The sequence below is a fragment of the Coenobita brevimanus genome, chromosome 19 (genome assembly GCF_032717465.1).
Source record: "Coenobita brevimanus isolate Jiangsu-jjx chromosome 19, ASM3271746v2, whole genome shotgun sequence".
Taxonomy (NCBI): domain Eukaryota; kingdom Metazoa; phylum Arthropoda; class Malacostraca; order Decapoda; family Coenobitidae; genus Coenobita; species Coenobita brevimanus.
In genome coordinates this window covers 14,932,531-14,943,041 of record NC_136972.1, presented here as the reverse complement: position 1 = coordinate 14,943,041, position 10,511 = coordinate 14,932,531, and the positions used below count along the sequence as shown (strand labels likewise).

The window sequence follows — 10,511 nt, the reverse complement described above, 5'->3', positions numbered from 1 at the left end:
CAGGGCCACTCCACTCTGTCGAGCTATTAAAACAGGTAAGGCTAATTCAGTTTATCAATTTTTCTATTCGTTTATCTCTATATCAGGCAGTCAGTTTGTGTATCTGTCTGTCTACCTACATACCTGCCTGCCTACTTACCTAACGAAATAAATATGGCATAAATAGACAGGAATGGTGACTTAGTGTACCAAAGAACTTAGTGCCCCTGTACTTTCAGACTGTTACTAAATATCATGATATTTCTACTTACATGTCTGATTACCCATCAGTCTGTTTTTTTGTGTACCTGCCTACTTGTCTATCTGTCTTTCGACCTACCTACTTGTCTACCTATCTATTTCTAATTAACCAAGGAAACAGGTGAACATGACCCGGCTTGGTAACTGTCAACATATTCAAGAACTTAGCCAAAGCCACAACATACTACTGTGCCATTATATCAGGTATGGCAAACTAGGGTGCTTCATAAAGGCTCAGGGGGGCGCGGTAGCACAGTGGTAGTGCGCCGGACTCGTAATCGGGGGATTGCGAGTTCGAGCCTCGCCCGGGCTGCCGTGCCGGGAGTGGTAGCTCGCTCCTGTAACCCTAGCGGGGCTATATAGTCCAATACAGGGCTTAGCTCGGGGGAACTCCATTTCTCCCATTTCATAAAGGCTCAGCTACATAATTTCTGCCATAATCCCTCTTCCTTCTTCACATCTCACTTTTCCTCTTTCCACTCATCTACCCCTCCTTCTTGCGACATACAACCTTAACCTGTGTGTGTGAGACACACACACACACACACACACACACACACACACACACATACACACACACACACACACACACACACACACACACACACACACATATATATATATATATATATATATATATATATATATATATATATATATATACAATTTCTTCCCAGAAATCTGCCAATAAAAGAAAATCGAAAATTTCTCGTTTGTCCAAACAGTTGTGATATATTGTTCATAGAGAAGCATTGTCTCTCTGCTGCCCGAATGCCAGTTAACAATGTTGAATGCATTGCTCGAATTATGTGTGCCTTAAAGTTTATTGGAAAATTTTAGACCATATTCCATGGATGGCTTTTGTTTCGTGTTTTGTATGTAACTTCAGAAATACGTGCGGTGTTTAGAGTTGTCAGGCCAGAATAACACATGTCGCTAAACGTGCTCTCAATAGGAGTGAAAACTGCTATTATAAATAGCTACAGTAACGATATGCTAATATAGTTAATTATTCGTAATTAAATAATGTGATTTTATCAATACTTACCCGTCCCCCCCCCTCCCCGGAGCGGCTTAGAGACGGGTACTGTTTTCACTCGGTTTGTCTGTCTGTTTGTCTATCTGTCAGTCTTTTCGTTAACAATTTTACGCGAAAACTACTGGTGTGATTTTGACTAAAATTACAGGCATGATGGGCTATGACCTTCTGATCACCTGATTAGGTTTTTGGCCAAATTGGGCCAAGGCCTAGGCTGTAAGTTCCCCAAAATGTAAAATGTATAAATCGCTTTATTGCCTTAACTCCTTTCAGATTCGTCATATAGACATGAAACCAAAACACAAAGGTGCATCTTTCAACTCTGCATCCTGTAACATGCCTCATTACATCAGGGGGGTCGCTTCCCAGTTAGTGGTAGGGAGGTTAATGTCAGATGGGTTGGACGTAAAAGTTCAAACGGGCATGTATTCGTAAATTTTCACACGATTTACTCCAAATTTGATATGTGACATCATTGACTCCATATCCCATTCTGTTTATAGGCCAGCACTAAAGCAACTGCAGGATGGGTTTGCCGTGCCCGGCACCGCTTCTTGTTTTTGATGTAAATATAATATAATCCAGAAATATAACATTCAAAGAACACAGCAGGAAGATGACGTAAAACGAAATGTTTTAATGAATATCTCTAGATCTTGTAATAATAATGCAAAGATCATATAATTGAAAGTGTTTTTTATGCAAGAAAGAAGGAACCAAAAGCCAGGAGCCGGGAAAATAGTCCACCCTCTCTAAAAGAAAAAACAAGAACAAGATAGCCGGGAGCCAAATTCAATACCCATTCATTTCGAGATGCCTGGACAGACTGCATTTAAAAGACTGGAGATCATAGGCAGCAGGAAATACAGACAGAAGGAGATAGTTCCAAAGTTGACCTATTGCATACATGAAGGACTGGGAGAAATGGTTAACTCATCCATTTAGGAGCTAGAAAGACAAAGAATGAGAGTTTGTTGTTAGATGGGTGCCACATGCCCAACACAGAGATGTAGGAATGGAAGCAGATGGTTAAGAAGAACAATGACAAGTAAAGTCGCGACAGGAAAAATGAAGATGCAACAGTGTGGCAAAGAGACAGAGGTTGAAAGGAACCAGTAAGTGGAGGAGACTTAATGAAACGAGAAGCTTTTGACTCCACCATGTTGAGAATAACTGTATGTGCTGAGCCTCCCCACACATGAGAGTTGTACTCTACACACGGACGAATAAAACCCATGTATAAAGTCAGCAACAGCATAAGGGTAAAGAAGGCATGGAGTCGGCTCAGCACACCTAATCTCTTGGAAGCAGATTATACAAGAGAGGTAATACGATTTTTCCAAGATAAGTCCAGAGAGGAAATGGATCCCCAAGTATATTGACAGAAGATGCAAAACTGAGTGGAATATTGGTAAAAATTATAGGATACTCCTGCAGATTTTGTCAAGCTGAGATGTACGAACTGATTTTCTGACGCATTAAAAACAACATGATTACATTTGCCACGATCAGAGCTATTAGCCAAGTCAGACGTTAGGTGTGGTGTAGCCTCACCCCTCGTTAATTGAAGTAACTGCTGTGGGAAGTGAATGGAAGGTGAATGGTGGAGTCATCAGTGTATGAGTGGATAGGGTTAGATTTACAGCTTAGTGGGTCACTCATGAAGAGAAGGAAGAGATTGGTGACAGGACTTAGCCCTGAGGAGCACCACTACTGACAGCTCTAGGAGAAGAATGTTAGCCATCTACACCAGCAGCTATACAACGATCAGAAAGGAACTTGTTGATGAAGTCACAAATATAAGGATAGAGCCTGTAAGAGGGCAGTTTGGACATTAAAGATTTTGCCAGACTCGATCAAAAAAGCCTTTGACTTGTCAAATCCAAAGGCTTTCGCCATAGTGCCGAAAGGAGGAGGACGAGGAGTCTGAAAGATAGGTGAGAAGATCGCCAGAGAAGCGTCCCGGGCAGAACTCATGCTGACAATGGGAAAGAAGGCTGCGCTAAGAAAGGTGGATTTTTTTTTTTTTTTTTAATGAATAAATTCAGAAACTTTTGAAATACAGGATGTTAAAGCTACTGGTCGATAGTTAGAGGGTGTGGAATGGTCACCCTCTTTTGATACAGGCTAAATGAGAGCAAACTTCCAGTAAGAATAAAATACGGAAGTTGACAAAGGTAAATGAGTTTATCTTGGAACGGTGTAAAAACAGAAGCACAGATCTCGAGGACAAAAGAAGGGACCCCTTCACGCCCATATTCCTTGTTAGAATTGACACCAATGAAGGTAGAAATTATATCAATTGAAGTAATTTTTACTCTCTGCATGCTGGCCACTTAAAGACCTAAGTATCACCCCGAGCCGGCCAATTTTTTATTGTTTTTTTTTTTTTGGCTAAAATGATTGATTTTGATGTGAAAAAAAACGAATATGACCAATAAAAAACTCATCGGAGGCTGGAAGCGCGTTTTTCGTAGTCCCTCCACCCGCCCACAGGCGTGAGCGAGCGGGGAATCCTCAGCAGCGGTGAGAGAAATCTCATTTTCAGTGAAAGGTAAACTCAGGTATTCTCACCAACATGACTCAGGGAAGGTATTGGAATGGTCTTAACACTTTTCTGTCCACTTTACACCCACAAAAAAAAAAAAAAAAAAAAAAAAAAAAAAATTATTTCATAAAAAAATCGCCTTTTTTGGGGAAAAGAATAACTTACTCATGTGACACTATACGTATCACTGTGAATGCATTGTCTTACAGTTACGAGCAAATATATATAACTTGACTTCACAATGTACAGCCCTTTCACTTACAATAAATTATTTACAACATGCCTTCAGTATACACAGACATTACCAGAGTATTTTTGATTATCTCACTGTGAATACATCGTCTAACACTTACGAGAACATATGTAAAATTTACTCCACAACGTTTAGTCCTTACACTTACGAGAAAATATTTACATGTCATCACTGTATGCAGTACTCATAACACTTTCTGAGCGTCTGTTTTTCGTATTTACAACACTTTTTGAGCGTCTTTTTATCGCTCGTCATTACCACACTATTGTTTCTCAACAGTTAGCGAGAGTGTGGTACTCCTCGAAGCATGGGTATATGCACAGTCCTACATCACACTCTGCACACACATACCTTGAGTTCTTCCGCTTAGTACTTGGCCTTACAGTGCTGTTTGCACACATGTAACACCTCTGCTGGGGATTCTGACGTGTTGCATTTGGAGGGACGATTTTGGAGACGTGTCTAGAGGTGAGGCAGAGAGGTGTGGTGGCGGTGTGGTGGTGGTGAGCAGCACTTCTGTTTTTCCCATATTCCCCCACTATTTCCCGCACCAGCTCGCGAATATAGCCCTCGGAGGTCTTCTGGATGCCAGTGGTATGTGCGTGGAGATAGTGAGCGTTGAGGACGGTGATGTCGAGGAGATGGAAGAATAATTTTTTATACCACTTCATTGTGGGCCTGGCACAGTCAATGCTGGAAATCATGGCGTCTGATTGATCAACCTGTCGCATATTCACATTGTAGGCTAAGACAGGTTCTGGTTTCCTGACGTGGTGCTGCCCTTCTGTCCTGCAATCTACACAGGCTGTGCGGTGTACAAGGGGCCGATGAACAGACGAGAGGAGGAATACTTCGCGGTTGTGGTGCCATGTTGTTGTGAGGATATTATGTGATTTGTAAAAAACAACCTCGTTTTTCTGAAGCTTCCTCCCCACCTTCACCATGTGCTGACGGTTCTTCTTTACAGTGCCACACAGACCAGTTTCCTGCAGGTGCAGGTACCTGGCGAGAAGGGAGCTTATGTACCAATTTCGAGGTATAAGACGTGCCCACAATGAAGATATTCCTCGATCATCGTTATTACCATAGCCCCTGAGAGTCCCAAACTTCTATCTTCTGTGATGTCCGTTTGAACACCTGTGTACAGGACTATGTCCTGCACATACCCAGTCTTTCAGTCGCACATCACGAAGATTTTGAAGCCAAACCTGTGTCTTTTGCTGGGGATATACTGACGAAAAGCAATATTACCTCTCCATAGCACTAGACTCTCATCTATGACGAGGTCTCGGTATGGAGAGAAGGAGGTACGGAATTCCTCTCGAAGGTGATCAAAAACCAGACGTATCCTCCTCATCCTGTCCGTGTTGTTTGCATTTGCAGGGTCAAGGGTGTAAAAAAATAAAGGCAGCTCAGGATATACTGAAGACGATTCCTTCCCATCACCTTGCCAAAAAATGGTGTCACCATTACTGGATCCACAATCCAGTACGAGGGATGCTGATTTTTTTTCAATATCCCTAACAAAAGCACAAATGCTAGGAACACATTCATTTCACCCAGGGTCATGTCAGGTTCAAACAATCATCTGTGTCGTGTCCATGTTGTTACCCCATGTTCAAATGCAGCAAAGGCGTTGGTCAGGGCCACAATCTTCAAAGCAAACCCCACAGGAAAGTAGTTCCTGAAAAAGTCAAGCCTACTGGAGGTATGGTGAAGTTCAGGGACACTACACCTGGCCTCATTTTCATGGGTGAACGGGTGAATGTGGGGGACAAAGTCACTACCGTCCTCCCACTCCCACGTTGTTTCCTCATCATAATCATCATCGCCTCTGTGTTCCTCGGGCTGTGGGGAAGCATGGGGAAGTGTGAGGAATGGGGGAAGAGTTTCACGTGAGGTGCTGGGTATGGGGATGGCAGGAAGACTTAGAACGAAGCCCAACGACAGTCAGAATGTAAGTGAGAGTTAGAATAAAACCAAGCGAAGCCAATAAAAGAAGTAGATTCATATCAGAGTCAGTTGAAGAGAATAGCCCAGAGAGAGAGAGAGAGAGAGAGAGAGGACAACCTAACAAAATCTTACAGCCAGAGAGAGATGCCCAGCCCCCTACGATAACAAGAAAGACATCAACACGACATTGGCATCAGTCATTTCCAGCGAGACTCTTTCACCCCTACATCTCTCCTAAGGTTCAACAATATCGAAAACAGTGGTTCTCAACCATTCTTTTGGTATCAGCTCCTTCTCCCTGGTTTACATACTCACGCTTCCCCCCTCCCCCAAGACTTCATCATCGTGTCCACATCCCCCTTCCACACCACTCGCTTCCTGCCATCATCTAACTTTGAAAACTTATTCCAGATTTATTATAATTTTTGCTGCTGGTTCAAGTGGACGTTAATGCAGTTGAATACAGGCTGCATTAGCCCTTCTCCAGCAGTTCGCTGTCCCCCTTTTTCGAGGGATAGGAGGTAAGTTGAGCGACGTGTATATTTTTACCGGGCTCCTGTCTGTCTTGCAGTGTAAGGCATATTTATATCTTTCATTTTCTCTTATAACCACCAGACTAGAGAAAAGCAAAAAACAAACAGAGAGGCAACCAGTCTGCAGGCATGAAGGAAAGAAACAATCTATCTATCTATATCTATATATCTATATGTATCTATCTATTTATCAATCTATTTTTATCTATATCTGTCTGTCTGTCTATCTATCTATCTATCTATCTATCTGTCTATATATATATATATATATATATATATATATATATATATATATATATATATATATATATATATATATATATATATATATATATATGTGTGTGTGTGTGTGTGTGTGTGTGTGTGTGTGCTCTGAAGACAGAATCAGAGTCAGTTTGAATACTAAATATAAATCAATAGTTCATTGTAACACACACACACACACACACACACACACACACACACACACACACACACACACTCACACAAACACACTAGTTCAAGCCACTCACTATTTTTGCTATGAGTCCCTACGTCCCACTTGGATATTGCTCACGTCCCCCCAAGTGTGGAGCGCCTCCCAGGCTGATAATTATTAATATAAAATGCCCTTCGATGCATTATTTTTTTTCATGGATTTTATCATGAAATAAATGAGGGCACAAGACACCTATGGAGGTGGAGAAAGAGTATGAAATTTCTACAAGCCCATTTGACTCCATTTCTCTTTCATATCCCCTAGTGTTCAGGAAATACATAACTTTCTTCATTAGTAACTGTCATTCTCTGCAATAATCAGATGCAGGTGACTATGAATAGGCACGACTGCCTGATAACTGAGAGAAGAAAATTTGTTTTTAGGGAAGAGTGTGGATAGTTTTTCACACACACGAGACTTCCTTTAGTTCATCGTTCAGTCCTGAACTTGGGAAATATCTAAAAACTCTGTTTCCCTCGTCTAACGGGAAGATAATATCCAAAGGTACCTGTAAGAGATGAGATTTTCATACACCAATCAGACTTCTTTGTTCCTACAGCCCACCCACTATCAAGATTTTCTTAAGATCCCCCTCAGTTCACTTCTTTGTCTTGGAAATTTATCATGAGAACCACAAGGACAAAGTACAGAACCAGCAGAAATAGGTGTAAGGAGAACGATGAGAAGATTTTTCAACACCAACTACATACCTTACCTCGTTTACACTTTACAGATCTCTAACAATTTCCAAAACCACCTTGACTCCCCCCCTTCTCTCTCTCTCTCTCTCTCTCTCTCTCTCTCTCTCTCTCTCTCTCTCTCTCTCTCTCTCTCTCTCTCTCTCTCTCTCAGGAAATTATGGTGAGAGATAAAAGAACAAATTACAGAACTGGCAGGAGAAAATGAGCAACAAAAGGAATATTTCTGCTTACAAGACTCTTTTACTTCTGTATTAGGGTTGCCACATCTGAACAGTCAAAATGCAGGACGCCTCTGCTGAAACCCATGATTCCCCCTCGACCCCCCAACACAAACTTTGGTGTGTGTGTAATATATATATATATATATATATATATATATATATATATATATATATATATATATATACACTGTACAGTATACTGTGTACTGTATATACACACCAGTACTACTTTAATGTACCAAAATCTTTAATCATTTTACAATATAATGAACAGCGGTGTAAAAATGAAAACTAAACCAATAATTGTGTGCAATTACCATTTATATTATGGCTACAAGAGCACTAAGTACGGAAATAAAAACTCGTGGCTGAACAAGAGCAAATTGCAGGACATTTTAGGTGGCTGCTAGCGCTAAATCAGCCAAAATGGCAACATTACCAGCTGAAGAAAACAACTAAGGACTCTCTCTCTCTCTCTCTCTCTCTCTCTCTCTCTCTCTCTCTCTCTCTCTCTCTCTCTCCATTACAGAGTTTAATGGTATATTAAATTTTTTGAGTAAAATTGATGGAATCTGAAATCCCAGACTTATGGAAAATTTTTAAAATTCATCCTGGACGATGATTTTGACACCTAAATGCAGGATATGTCCGCGAAAATTAGAACGTATGGTAACCCTGTTCTGGATCCGTCCGAGAGGCCCGGAAATATAATACCCTCTGATCCATTTTCTGACTCAGGAGTATCATGAGAAGCAGGAGAGTGAAAAACAGCCTCGGGTGCATGAAACTGACTGAAGAAAATGTACAAGGGGAAAAGGATGCAGATTTTTACACGACATCGAGACTCATTAATGGCAATCCTTCCAGTGCTCAGGAACATCTAAAATCCCATTTCTCTGCCTCACGAATATATTATAACGCAGAAGGGCAAAGGACAAAGAGAACAGGAAATAATGAAAACTATTCGTGAAATTTTTCTGGACACCTACTGGACTCTTTCATTCATGCATCCCTACAAGAGCTATGGAAACATATGAAATTCTCCTTTTCTCTCTACGCAGTTCATCGTGAGAAGAAAAGCAAAGAATATATTTGAGCGAATGAGAATTATGAGACATAGTTTATGAAGCTTTTTGTGTACCTGCTAAGTGTCTTTTGCTTCTTCTTTTATCTCAGAACCCAAAACATATCTACATTATAATAAAATCCGGAATTCATCGTGCTACAAAAGAGGGCACAGAAAAGCTTCGAGTGCATGAGACCCAGCAAGATAAAATGTACAAAGGAAAGTGAGTGGATTTTTTTTTGCATTTTCTCTTGGGTAACGGAAGTTTAATTCCCATTTGGTCTTATCGCCATTACCTCTTTCTTAGGTTTGCTGTTGTGCCCGTCAGAAACAGAGGAGTATACAGTACATAGACAAGAAACGGTGCTAGGGCACAGCAAACCCATCCTAGGCGGTCATTTTAATGCTGACGTATAAACACAACAGAATACCAAGTCAAAGATGTATCGTACAAAATTTGGAGTAAATCTGGTGATAATTGACGATGCTATGCCCATTTGTAATTTTAGGCCTGACCCTCCTACCACTAACTGGGGGGTGATCCCCCTGTTATAATAAAGCATGTTACAGGATGCAGATTTGATAGATGCACATTTCGGGTTTGGTTTCATGTCGATATGACGAATTTGAAAGGAATTATAGCGATTGTTTTTTTTTTTGCATTTTTGGGGGCCTACAACCTGGGCCTTGACCTAATTTGGCTCAAAATGTAATCAGATGATCAGAGGGGCATAGCCCATCATCCCTGCAGTTTTAATCAAAATTGCACCAGTAGTTTTCCCGTAAAGTTGTTAACAGACAAACCGAGTGAAGACAATACCTGTCCTCGAGCTCCTCTGGGGCGGGGACGGGTTATAAAGGTAAAGAGGTTATACCTACATAAGCATATGAAACTTACAGAGAGGTAATGATAAAGATAAATATAGAAGTAGATTAAGGTATAGTCACAGAGAAAGGTATAGACAGTTAAAGATGGAGAAAGTGATTGATACAAAAAGTTATATTTAGATAATGGTGGAGAAAAGACCAGATAACATAAAAGAGAAAGGTATAAAAAAGGTGGAGAAAAGACTAGATAGCATAAAACAGAGAGAGGTATAAAATAGGTGGAGAAATGATTAGATAGCATAAAACAGAGAAAAGTATAAGTACATGTAGATAGAGATGAATGTCCTTAACTGTAGGCATGATACCTACCTATGTTTATGCCAGATAAGTTGACTGAGTTCCAAGGACACCTCTCATATTGAATTGGTTATTATAAAATACTCCAAGGCCCACTAGAACATAATTCAAAATGTACAAAATGTACAGCAGGGAGTCAGCCAAACATTAAGCCATGCCGTCTTCATTCTTCCCAGCATTTAGTTTAACCACTTCAGCACCATGACATATTTTTTTCGTTATATTCTTCCTTTTTCGAGCCCAAGCATTTCGTGATCGTTCATCGCATTTGCCAGAAAATCTTTGATGAATCCC

General features: G+C 40.6%; 1 non-coding gene across 1 annotated transcript; it reads left to right on the top strand.

The window, feature by feature from the left end:
- The first annotated feature begins 481 nt into the window (after nucleotides 1–481).
- TRNAT-CGU (transfer RNA threonine (anticodon CGU)) lies at nucleotides 482–553 on the top strand. Its single transcript has one exon. It is a non-coding gene; the product is annotated as a tRNA-Thr (tRNA).
- Nucleotides 554–10,511: the final 9,958 nt, after the last annotated feature.